This window comes from Eucalyptus grandis, chromosome 11 (genome assembly GCF_016545825.1).
Source record: "Eucalyptus grandis isolate ANBG69807.140 chromosome 11, ASM1654582v1, whole genome shotgun sequence".
Taxonomy (NCBI): domain Eukaryota; kingdom Viridiplantae; phylum Streptophyta; class Magnoliopsida; order Myrtales; family Myrtaceae; genus Eucalyptus; species Eucalyptus grandis.
Genome location: NC_052622.1, coordinates 4,291,895 through 4,303,865, shown reverse-complemented (window position 1 = coordinate 4,303,865; position 11,971 = coordinate 4,291,895). Strand labels below are relative to the sequence as shown.

General features: G+C 37.0%; 1 long non-coding RNA gene across 1 annotated transcript; it reads left to right on the top strand.

The window, feature by feature from the left end:
• Nucleotides 1-3,511: 3,511 nt before the first annotated feature.
• On the top strand, nucleotides 3,512-5,013 carry LOC120289477. Its single transcript, XR_005547487.1, has 3 exons — nucleotides 3,512-3,639; nucleotides 3,746-3,810; nucleotides 4,949-5,013. It is a non-coding gene; the product is annotated as an uncharacterized LOC120289477 (long non-coding RNA).
• Nucleotides 5,014-11,971: the final 6,958 nt, after the last annotated feature.

The following is an 11,971-nucleotide window of genomic DNA, read 5'->3' as shown; positions in this document are numbered from 1 at the left end:
CGAAACTCATGGTCTTAAATCTCACCGGGATACATCTCACTTACTCGCCTTCATGCCGTTTCAACTCTTAGAGAACTTACACGACAGTCTGTGTCTTGACCGGTTGTTATTTAGATAATGTAGCCGTTCTTGGCAAGTTGAAGGGCTACAAATTCTTAGTTTTACAGACTCTAATATTCATCGATTGCCAAGAGAAATCGGGCAACTGGCAGAGTTGAGGTCGTTAGACTTGAACCATTGTCAACTTCAGATAATTGAACCAGGGGTACTTCAAAGCTTGATCAAGTTGGAGGAGTTGTACATGAAGAATAGCTTTAATCAATGGAATATCGTGGACCAAACTCCACCAGCTAATGCTAGTCTGATTGAGTTGAATCACATGAATAATCTCCACACTGCATGTTTCCATTCCTAATCCAAAAGTGCTTCCCAGGATCTAAACCTTGAGAAATTAAGCAAGTATGAAATCCAAATAGGTAATGTGCCCTCTTGGTGGAGCGAGTGCAAAGGATCTGGATATTAAAGCTCAAGTTGGATCCATCGTGATGTTCCTTTGAAAGGATGCATTCAAAGTATCTTAGGCAAACCGATGATCTGTTTTTGGACAAGTTGGTAGAAATGAGCAAAGTATCTGTGAGTTATCCCAAAGGTTTTCCAGAATTAAAGCATCTACAGGTCATGAATAGTGCTTCTATCCATTGTATCCACCAATCACCATCCCATACACATTTTAAGATGTTGGAGTCATTACTTCTCAAGAATCTCATCAACTTGGATAAATTATGCAATAGCCATATCTCATCCAAGTCCTTCAATACATTAAAAGTAGTAGAAGTTGCACGTTGTGACAAGATGGAAGTATTGTTTCCTCTTTCAGTGGTGGGAGGACTTCCACAACTAGAAGAGATTAAAGTTGTTGATTGTAAGCAAATGCGAGGGATTGTAGATGCTGATGATGGTGGCAAAGTTGAGTTGCATAATTTGCGTGTATTGGAATTGTGTGACTTGCCAAATATTAAGAGCTTTTTCGCTATAGGGACAGCTCCTTTGAGTGGTGCATTATACGACCAAGTTGGCACCCAAGTTGCATTCTTCAATGAGCAACCGGTAACCTTCTTTCAAAAGAATATGATACTTATTTATATTTTCTTCCTTTGTTTATTAGATGTAACACAGATTATGATGCTTATTTATTTTGTTATTTTCAGTTTATTATCTTCCTAATTACCTTATCCTTTCATGCCTTGTCTATAATTAGTTAAAGTAATCTTCCGTTTCACTTAATTGTGTAGAAATCCAACTAATTGTATAAAATCCATGTAAATTTAGTTTGTGATAGATTTTGAATTATTTTAAACTAACATGCTGCAAGTATATCTATATTTATAGGGTTTCATGAAGCAAAACTGAAGAGTATTTCAGCGTTCAAGTAATTTCATAAGTACAGTAATTTTTAATATTTTGAAATGAATCCACTGAATTTAGTTATCAAACATTGTTATTATCCACAAAATGTATAAAATAGGTGACTCTTTTGAAAATCAATATGAAGAATGGGAAGGAGAACCGCTTTTTAAAATAAAAGCAACTATACTAATATAATTTATGCATGTCTTTTGTGTATTGTGTTTAAATAAGCATTTAGTCATTGCATAGGGCCAAAATTATAAGAATACAAGCTTTTGTGCATTTTTTTTTTTTTAATATTGAAAGTGGGCCTAGGCAATTGTATGACCTTTTGTGCATAATATATATATATAGCAGGCCTTGGCAATGGTATGATTTTTATTATGCCACACCAAAGTCGTCATTGCAAAATTGAAATTCTTGCTGTCGGAGTTCCAAACTGATCTTTATATTTCTCTAGTCCATACGGCGGAATTAAGGCTGAGTAGCTACAATATCAAATGATGGAACTTGATGCCTTGATGGAAAATCCACTGTCTTAAAGTCCAAATAATTTTATAGAGACTTAATTCAAATGTTTTGACGGGCCTAGTATTTTAATTTGGCTACTTGGTATGTCTTAGTTTAATTTCCAAAGCTTCAAGTGCTCCACAATTTATTCTTCAAGATATTTGTGGCGAAATTTGAGTTTTCTTTTTGTTGAGTCCATCCAATTTAGATTGTGAATTTTATGTAGCTTCTATATCTTATCAAGAAAAACCGGTGGTTGCCCAGTCTCGTGGGACCATATGTGGTCATTGTGATTTCTCTCTATGGCGATTTGCAAATCTAAATATCAAGTTCTTTAACTAAATGTCTTCACATTTGGCCTTTAAAGTATGTATGGATATATTTGTACACAAATCCACAGTTTGTGTTTAATATCCTGTTAAATTGGTTATTGATAGTGATTTATTAACATTAAAAGAAGTTAAGTGAATTGAGGATAAATAATTGTCTAATTAAGGAAAGCGCATGGCTATTTTATATAGGAAGTAGTTGCTGCTGGTGGAGCCTTTTGGCTCACTACATAAGATTGCCCTTTAATTGTGGCGTGATTATAGCTAAAGTTGATGGTGGGGCCCAAGACTTGTGCCATATATTAGTTTCCCCATCAGTAAAGAATCATGGAGATTTAAGTTGATGGTGGGTCCCTCAAGACTGCATGTCTAAGTATCTCCACTTCAACCTCGACCTTTCCACTTCGCATGCAAGAGAGGAGTTAGATTGGGAGGGTTTGCAAAGAGGCTTTGGTGCTTTTAATTTTCAAGCGTTCGAAATCTTTGTTAAAGAATTTTACTCTTGCCTTGATGCCTTCTCATTTTGGGCGTAGAAACTAGGGCTGCAAAAATCTATGGGATTATAATGAAACGTTTCTAATAATTGTAATAAATCTCTTCCAACGTTCTAAAGAGGTGGAGCCGACGAAAGTAGCAGTGGAAGGTTGGATTGTCGGGGATGACAGTAGTCAAACAAAGAAACACACATAAGTTAAACTTGTTGTAATAGATGGGAGCATTGGGTGATGGTAAGGTAGATGGGAGATTTCAAGTAACTTTGTAGAAGAAAGGATTTTCTCAAGTTGAAGCGGTGAACTTTTGAAGAAGACTAGTTACTCTTTGCCAAAAAAAAGAAAAAAAATAAAGAAAATAAAGCTTTTGATTGTGATTTATTGTTCAGAAGGAGTAAAACTGGCTCACTAATCAAATTAATCTCAACAATCATTTTCCAAGTAGAGATTGGAGAAAGATTCATTATATTGTTTAGCAATAACACTAGTATTGAGATTTTCTAACTCCTTTTTTATTTTATTCTCTTTTTTCCCCTTTTGTGCAACTTAATAATGCCCCTCTCTTCTTGGCACACGTATATATTAACATTTTGGAAGTTCCTAAATTCGTGATTTAACTGAATCACCAATTCTATGAGTGAATACTGCAGGTTACCTTTTCGAAATTGGAGACATTAGTAATATGGGGCTTGGATAATGTCGAGTTTTGTTTTTCGCATCCATGATTAAATCTCTTGCACAACTGGGAGATCTACGGGTATCTTATTGCGAAAAGATGAAGGCAATCATTACAAAGGAAGAAGGGTTGGGATTGGAAATATCAGAAACTCTGGCATTCCCAATGTTAACTAACTTAAACTTAAATCATTTGGAAAGTTTGATGTGCTTCTCTTGCAAAAAGTGTAAGATTGATTTTCTTTTTCATCACTAAAGATCTTCTTGTAGATAAATTCATCCTTGCAATACAAATGGTGACATTCTTTTCATCCATTGAAAAACTAATGACAGGTTCACGAGAAGCTCGGAGTCAAGACCGCATCAAGTCATACTCCACTGCACTCTTTAGTAAAGAGGTACATGATTAACGTTATGCCAAAATATTATATATAACAAAATTATTAAATATGCAAAAGACAAAACATAGCCAACATAAGAACTAACTAAATTACTCACAAAGTGCACTTTGATTAAAATATTTTAAAGAAAATGAGTCGCATACAAACATAAGTATTGAAAGTTGCCAACACGTATGAGTTGCAATTGTTTAATTTTAATTTCTCCTAAATAGTTTCCATAAAGATGGTCAAATATCTCTTATGGTTAAAAGCTTGTCGATGTTCATAGGAAACTTAAAGCTCTCAGCAACCTCGCATGTATGGCATCGACATTGCACGCATGCACATTGAAAGCAATTTAAAAACAATGGAGGGGAAAGTGAGCAGTAAGGTTCAAGAGGTTGTAGATGAAAGGCCTTTACGGTACTCACTTGACTTCATTTGCTCTTAAAAGATCTCTCTTTTTTCCCCCCTAATTGAAGGAAAATTTACTCTCCCTTAATTGCACCAGCAAAAGGTATATGAGTCCTCTCCATTGCTAAACTAAGCAAGATCTCTAGGGACTAGGGCTTCAGAAATCACCCATTTTAGTTTTAACATGAACTGCAAGACCAAAGTGATCAATTCAGTGACTTCTCTAAGTGCGCTGCAATTTCATTGAATAATTTCATCCATACTGTAACTTAAATAACCATCTCTAAGTGATTTAACAAATGTTATGTACACTAACTATTTCATCCTTTGGCTAGCAAAAAAAAGCACAAAGTGTAATTTGATTATTTTGAGAAATTGACTAAATTCAAGAGAGGGAGTGACATAATTTAAATTTTGGGATTATGAGGGACTAATGTGGCTATGTGATAGTTAAGGAGCATATCCAAATTACCATTTTGCCATTATCAACATAATCTAGTCAGAATTCCTACTTTTTGACTTGTTTGCGGTAAATTCCAACAGCCTTCTAGTCCTAGAGTCATCAACATTAGTATGGGCATTTTTTACTTTTTTTTTTACTTTATTCTTCTTCTTTTTTTCCTTTTGTGCAACATAAGACAAAATCATCAATTTTATGAATTCGAAATTTACATCTTGACACTCATCTATCTTGGAAGTTCATGATTAACTCAATCACCAATTCTGTGAGCGACTATCGCAGGTTGCATTTCCTAAATTGGAGGCATTAGATATCACTAGCTTGGACAATATTGAGATGATATGGGATATAATAAAGTTGCTGCGGATTCTTTCCCCAAGCTAAAAACCCTTTGTGTGGTTGATTGCAATAAGCTTGTGAGCGTAGTTCGTTCTTTCATTCTAAGATGGCTCTTGAGCCTAGAAAGATTGGATGCAAGAAGATGTAATTCGCTTGAAGTTGTTTTTGAACTTCAGCCACTGAATCATCCAGATGGACATCCTATTGCTCTTCCATTTGAAGAACTGACGATATCAAGATTACCAAAGCTAAAGTGCATATGGCATAAGGAACTCCACTGTCAAATTAAATTCCAGTGTCTACGTTCTATTAGCGTTTCAAGATGGGAGAGCCTCACCTATTTATTTCCAGCCTCAGTAGCTAGAGATCTAATCCGACTTGAGGAGTTGGAGATCGATGAATGTGGCATTGCAGAAATCATCAAGAATGAAGAAGGACTAGTTCCCAGGTTTGTATTCCCAATGTTAACCTCCCTCAAGCTTAAGTATCTGAGAGAGTTGAAGTGCCTCTACATTGGAACACATACTTCCCATTGGCCGGCATTGAAGACCTTGAACATGCGTGGCTGTGACAAAGTGGAGATACTTGTATCACACTCAGTAAATGAGATGCCACTTGATAAACCGCCTTTCTTCTTGATAAAAAAGGTACGACCGAAGATTACTTCTTTTATTTTTATGGTGAATATTTTGAAGTGATGATTAAGGTCACAATCAAGCATCTCATACAAGTAGGTCTACATAGGAAGATGTAAACATGCGACTCACCTTCAATTTATAGAAATATTTCTACATTGAAACATCACATGTTCTTCAATTGTTGACCAAACATTCTTGTCAGATGTATCAAATGCATTTTTAATGATCCCCTTTTAATAAGTTTTATGCTAATTCTGATGGTTTAGCTCTCTCCTAAGTGCTAGATGAAAACACATGGCATGTGTCATGATCTTAGCATGGTACAAGTGTATTGTCTAATTTGAATCCTATAAAGATTACCAAAGTTTTGCTAAAAATGGAAAGACGTGACATTATTGTTGACATTAATCATTGAAATTTGTGCACGTGCAACTGTAATTGATGCATAGGTTATTTTCACCAGGGATTTATCTTTAGAATTGTGAACATAAGGAGTTACTTAAGCTCAAATATGGATCCAAGTTGAATATAAAGATTATTGATAATGTTTATTTGATGTAGGCACATTTCCTTTTATTGAATCACGTGAGACTCAACATTCTATAAATGTAGTTATTGCGCGCAACATGCAAGACTTATATCATAGTACATGAATGCTCTTTTTAACTAAGCTGGCTTTAAATTATGATTTGACTATTTTCTCAGGGCGGATTCCCTAGTCTCCAAGAGTTAGAATTGGATTTATCGGAATGGATGGAGATATGGCATGGGCATTTTCATCATGGAGAATTCTTTTGCAAGCTTAGTTTGCTTAAGCTTCATCATCTCTCCCAAGAGTCTTTAATATCCACATGTCACTTTGTTGAGAGTTTAACCAACTTAAAAGAGCTGGTTGTATGTGAATCTTATCTAGAAGACCCAAGCAGCAATGAGGAAGCCATAGAAGGCACAAGTCATGAGATGAAAGTAATATTACCCTTTTCAAGATATATTCGACATTTGTAAACTCTAGATGTGTCACATTGTGATGGGTTATCAAAAATGTTCACACCAACAATTGCTGAAAATTTGGTGGCACTCACAAAATTGAAGATAAGTAATTGTAGAATGTTGACAGAAGTCATTAATGATGAGAAAGGTGGGGAGGGGTGTGTGGTGGCTTTCAATCAATTGAAGTATATGGAGCTTGATGGGTTGACAGGGTTGAGAAGTTTCAGCTCACGGAGATATACTTCGATGTTCCCTCTCTTGGAAGATGTCATTGTGACTAGGTGTCCCAACATGAAGTTTTTCTCTCAAGGACCGATAGAGGCATCAAAGTTAAAGAGAGTTCGAGTATCAAAGGAAGCGTGGTTTTGGGCAGGAAACCTCAACATCACCATCCAAAATATGTTTGAAGAAATGGTATGCATCAGTTACCAAATTCCATGTATTTGGATGGTTTTGACCAGTAAATGAATAATTGCTTTTTGCTAGCTAGAAGTTTACATTTAATGATGCATTTTTTGACAGGTTTCATTTGCTGGAGTAAAGAAAATGCTGCTATTTGAGTTCCCCAAGCTTATTGGAAAATGGCATAACGAACTGAATCCCATCAAGTCTTATTGGCAATTAGAATCATTGGTGATAGATAAATGTCCATCATTTGTTAACGCTATTCCATCCAAATTGATGCCTGTTTTAGAAAATCTGAGCTTTTTGCAAGTGCGTGATTGCGAGTTGCTTGAAGAAATATTTGATTTGGAAGGGCTGGGGGCAATGGAAAGCACTAGAGTACTACCTCGGCTACGGGAATTGAACTTGGCCAATCTACAAAAATTGAGGCGACTATGGAACAAAGATCTTCAAGAATCGCCTCACTTCAATTCTCTAGGTTATCTCATCCTTTATAATTGCAGCAACTTGGGACATGCTTTCACTCCATCGATGGCTCGGTGCCTTGCCAATCTTGAACAGATGGAAATAAAGGAGTGTGGTCAGATGGAAAGAGTGATTGTAGAGGAAGAAGGGCAGGGAAGCATAGTGGAGAAGATTACATTCCCAAAGCTCAGGTGGATGAAACTAAAATGCTTACCCAATTTGACTTGTCTCCTCTTGAGAAAAAATCATACGTTGGAATGCCCCAAATTAGAATCGCTAAGCATTGCCCATTGCCCTAAGATGAGAAGTTTGATTGGGCAATCCGGAATGGAGAACGACCACAGCAACCCTTCACTTTTCACTCCCCAGGTCAGTCTTTTAAGCAAATGCATTTTTGGCATTTCATTGGGAACATATTCTCGTAGTATTGGACAATGCACGGTATGATGCAAATTTAGTGCTTTGTGTGGGTTTATATACATATCTTCTAAAATTATTCTAATCCTCAATAAATATAACTATGAACCATCCATCTCCGCATCCTTTTAGAAGTGTTAAATTGGTGTCAGTTCATGAAATCATTTCATTCATAGTACTTTAGAATTAATTAGCGAGGTTCTTAAAAAAGTTACCACAATAACCATATAAAGACATTTTCTTTTTGCAATTTCAACAATAAAGAGCTAAACAGTAAACATAGTATAGCATCTAAAAATGACAAAAAAATGTAGTATTGCCACTTCATATTTTCTTGCACAGAAGCAAACTAGCATCGTTCTATTAAACATGAAGAAAAGGGGAAAATAAAACTTCATAATGTAAAAGCTTAGTTCACAAATTGCTTAGCAATGACAAATCATTGTACCATAAATCATCTTCCCAATCAATGAAATTAAGGGAATTAGAGAGGGCGGCACTTTTAATTGGAGTGTTATAAACTTCAATGATGATTTGTGCAATCAACTTTTTTATTTCTTAATACTCACCAATGCTTGAGCTGGGTCTTCATAATAAAATAAATACAAATAAAAAGGTCAATATGCATGGAGCGATTTGTCTTCTTCGTTCATAAATCCTACTTGAATCGCTATATTCCAACAACCTATCAAGTTAGGTACCTGTGTTATGCAATAAATATTAACTCTGGATAATTATATTTGGTAATAATTAGTGTGATAATGTGCTCAATTTATTTTTGGCAAGACAAAAGGCAGATTGCTTTTTCCAAGAAAAGTAATGGCGAAAGAAAGGAAAAAAAAAAAGAGAGAGGAAAGGATAGCTAGATGATAAATAGTAGCAATTTTGTGGGCGGTTGCCGACATTGCAAGTCTTATTTCATAACTAGATGACAATATTTAGTCAATGTCCATGCTAAAATAAAAATTTTAAAAATCAGAATAAATTATCCAATTAACAACACTACCGAAAAGAAAATATTAGATGCATTGAATACTCCGCATAGGATTCGTATTGAATAATCCGTAGATCAACACATGGCAAAGCCGGGCCCGCCTATCAATTGAACCATCAAAATTTTTGCTCCCCCCTATGTTCATTTACGCCGTCACCTGGAAAAAAGCTGCGCTCACCGGACAAAGGAAAAAACAAAAAAATAGCTCTCCTATTCCTAGTGTGGCTCTGCTCCCTCTCTTTCCTCTACGAAGAAATTAGACAAAAGTCTATTTGGTTTTTCAGCTTCTCCCCCCTTGAGAACTGTTCGCTCTCGGTCATTTCGTTTGACCTTGTTCCTTCTCTTCGCGACGAGGGGAAAAAAGAAAGTGAACTAAATCTACATAGTCAAGTAACGATAAGTCTTCTTCCTCCCCCTCCTCTCCTCCTCTACCTTCTTTTTTTGGGGCAAATGATTGGGTGGTCTGTCCAATGGTTGAATTGGAAGCTTCGGAATCACTTCTCTGAAGCTCGCCTCCTCTCTGTGTGCGTGCATGCGTGGGTTCCGAGCGATTACGCGAACCGGGGCTTGTTGGTTATGGTGGGTCGAAGCGGATCTCCGATGCGGAAGTGATTTTGAAGTCGATTCGATCGGGGCGTTGATTTCGACGAAGAAAAATTAAAAATCTTATCTTCAGCCCTCTATTCCTCCTCTTTCATCCACAGCTGCCCAACCTCCGCCCCTCCTCCGTTGTCGCCAACGGCGGAGTCATCGGCGCCTTGCTTAGGCTGATCCTCACTATGTCCAAGCCGAGCATGGCCGGCTTCCTTTGCTTTATCCATCTCATCGTCCTACAGATCTCGAAATCTGGCCGTCCATAGCGACGCAGTTGCAGATCTAGAAGTCCACCACCATCGCTAGCAGCCATGGACGTGCCACTGTCGCCGGAACGATGGCTTTAGATTTGGAAGTCCTGTCGCGAAAAATGATGGCTTATGGACTGCCATTGTCCCCTCCGTAGTCGCTCGCGATCAGCTCATGGTCGGCCCCGTCCATGGTCGGCCACCCCTCCATCATCACAGATGCTCGTGGTCGTTGCCCATCCAGATCTGGATTGGAGTCGTGTCTCCAAGTCTAGTATCGTCCATAGATGCGAGCCTAGCTCGTCCATGGCTCGCGAGGAGGCTCCTCCACAGATCTAGCGACCGCTGCTTGTCCATGGCCATGAGCCTTGACGACGAGTTTGAGATCCTGACGGCCAAGGACTCCGAGGTCAAACAACGAAACAAAAAACAGAGGAATAGATGTCAGGGAAGAGTGGCCACGACGAGACGGCCGGAGCTTGAATGCGGCCATGGACAAGGGGCGTCATGAACGGGCATACCACAAAGACAACAGAGAGGGTTGGACACCCGGCAATGGTCGCCTTGGACACAGCGCCGGCAACTCCGCCGTTGGCGACGGCGGAGGGAGGCGAGAAGGTTGGGTTCAATGTGGGTGGAGATGGAGGAGAAAGCCTAGATGGAGGAGGAAAGTGAGGTGGATTGAGATTTTTTATGTTTAGTCATCTGACCAAAAAATGCTAATATTTAGTCAATGTCCTAGCTATATAAAAAATTAAAAATAATAGAATCAATCCCCAGCGGAGTCGTCTTAGCCATTAATTTTCTTTCTTTACCAAAAAAAAATCATCCAGTCAACACTTCCATTCCGTTCCATGAAGTTCTCACGGGAAGACTGAACGCAATAAATGACGACCTCCACCGGCACTTCTTTTTTTGGGTCGAACCCTGAGGCACTTGAAAATGTGCGATATCAACCCAAATTTGAATTTTTGGCGTTCATTTTTTTATTATGGATTCCATATAAGTTTCGGTTATTTCTTTTTTCCCTTGAGGGAAGAAATGCTTGTGTTTTGTCTTATTCTAATACTTTTGTGCAATTCTTTCTATCATTGCTTACGAGTAGAATGTTTAATCATGAGGAGTATCTATATATTTGTTTACTATTTATCGTAAAAGTTATCGCTAATTATTTATTTATTTCTAATGTCATTTGCATGTATAAGTTGTCATGTAATAATAGGTATCCCCACATTTTGAGGATATTTCAAAAAGTCATTATTACATTGAATCAAGAATACTAATAAATTGGGGAAGCATAAAAATAGTCATATGATTTTTTGGTAGTGACAAGTTGTGATAGCGTTAATTTCATTTTTATGTCAAATATGAGCTACCTCTAATAATAAGTTGCTCCCACATTGTTAGACAATTTCAAATACTCATTGAAATCCTCAATTAAGAATATTAATAGATTAAGGGAAGTGTGGAAAGTCATTTTGTTTTTTTTTTTGGTTGTGAGAAGTCATAGTTGCGTTAACTTTACTTTTTAGTGGACAATCATATTGTGGTCATAACACGGTAAAAAAAAAAACATGGTTGATTTTCTCCACACAAACATATTGTGGTCATCCGCTTTTTTTTTTCTGTTCTTTTTACTTTTCTTTTAGCCTCCAACACCCGAACAAAACTCCAAAATCCTCAACACAAGGCATCAATTAAGGATAAGAAATTGGATACCATTTTTTGCGAGCAGTTGCACCACTGGCCCACCACAAGATTCTACCACAAAAGTGAATAAATAATATTTCAAGCAAGTTGTTAATGGTCCAATATAGAACTAGTAAGTTGGCCCAACTTGCTTTTATGAGATCATAATATATGTTAATTATTCCAATCATTATATTGCCCGTGCCTATTACATATTTATTTTCTTTCGATACAAAAAAATTTCTGCACGTAATAAAGAAAAACTTGTATACAATTGAAGTCATTTTTTTTTATCTTGATTGCCATCAAATTTTCATGACACTTTTCATTAGGGAACTTTACCAATTAGAAGATTCATAAGTAATGTTTGCAATTAGTATTAGTGTTGAATAAGTAGTGGTGCTCATTGTAGATAGAGGAAATAATCTCTATCTTAGGAAGACACATTTGATGAGTGTTGGACTCGAGTTGTCAATCAATTGTAAGTGAAGATGCACAAATCTCACTTGTGCTCCCATTTGTGGCT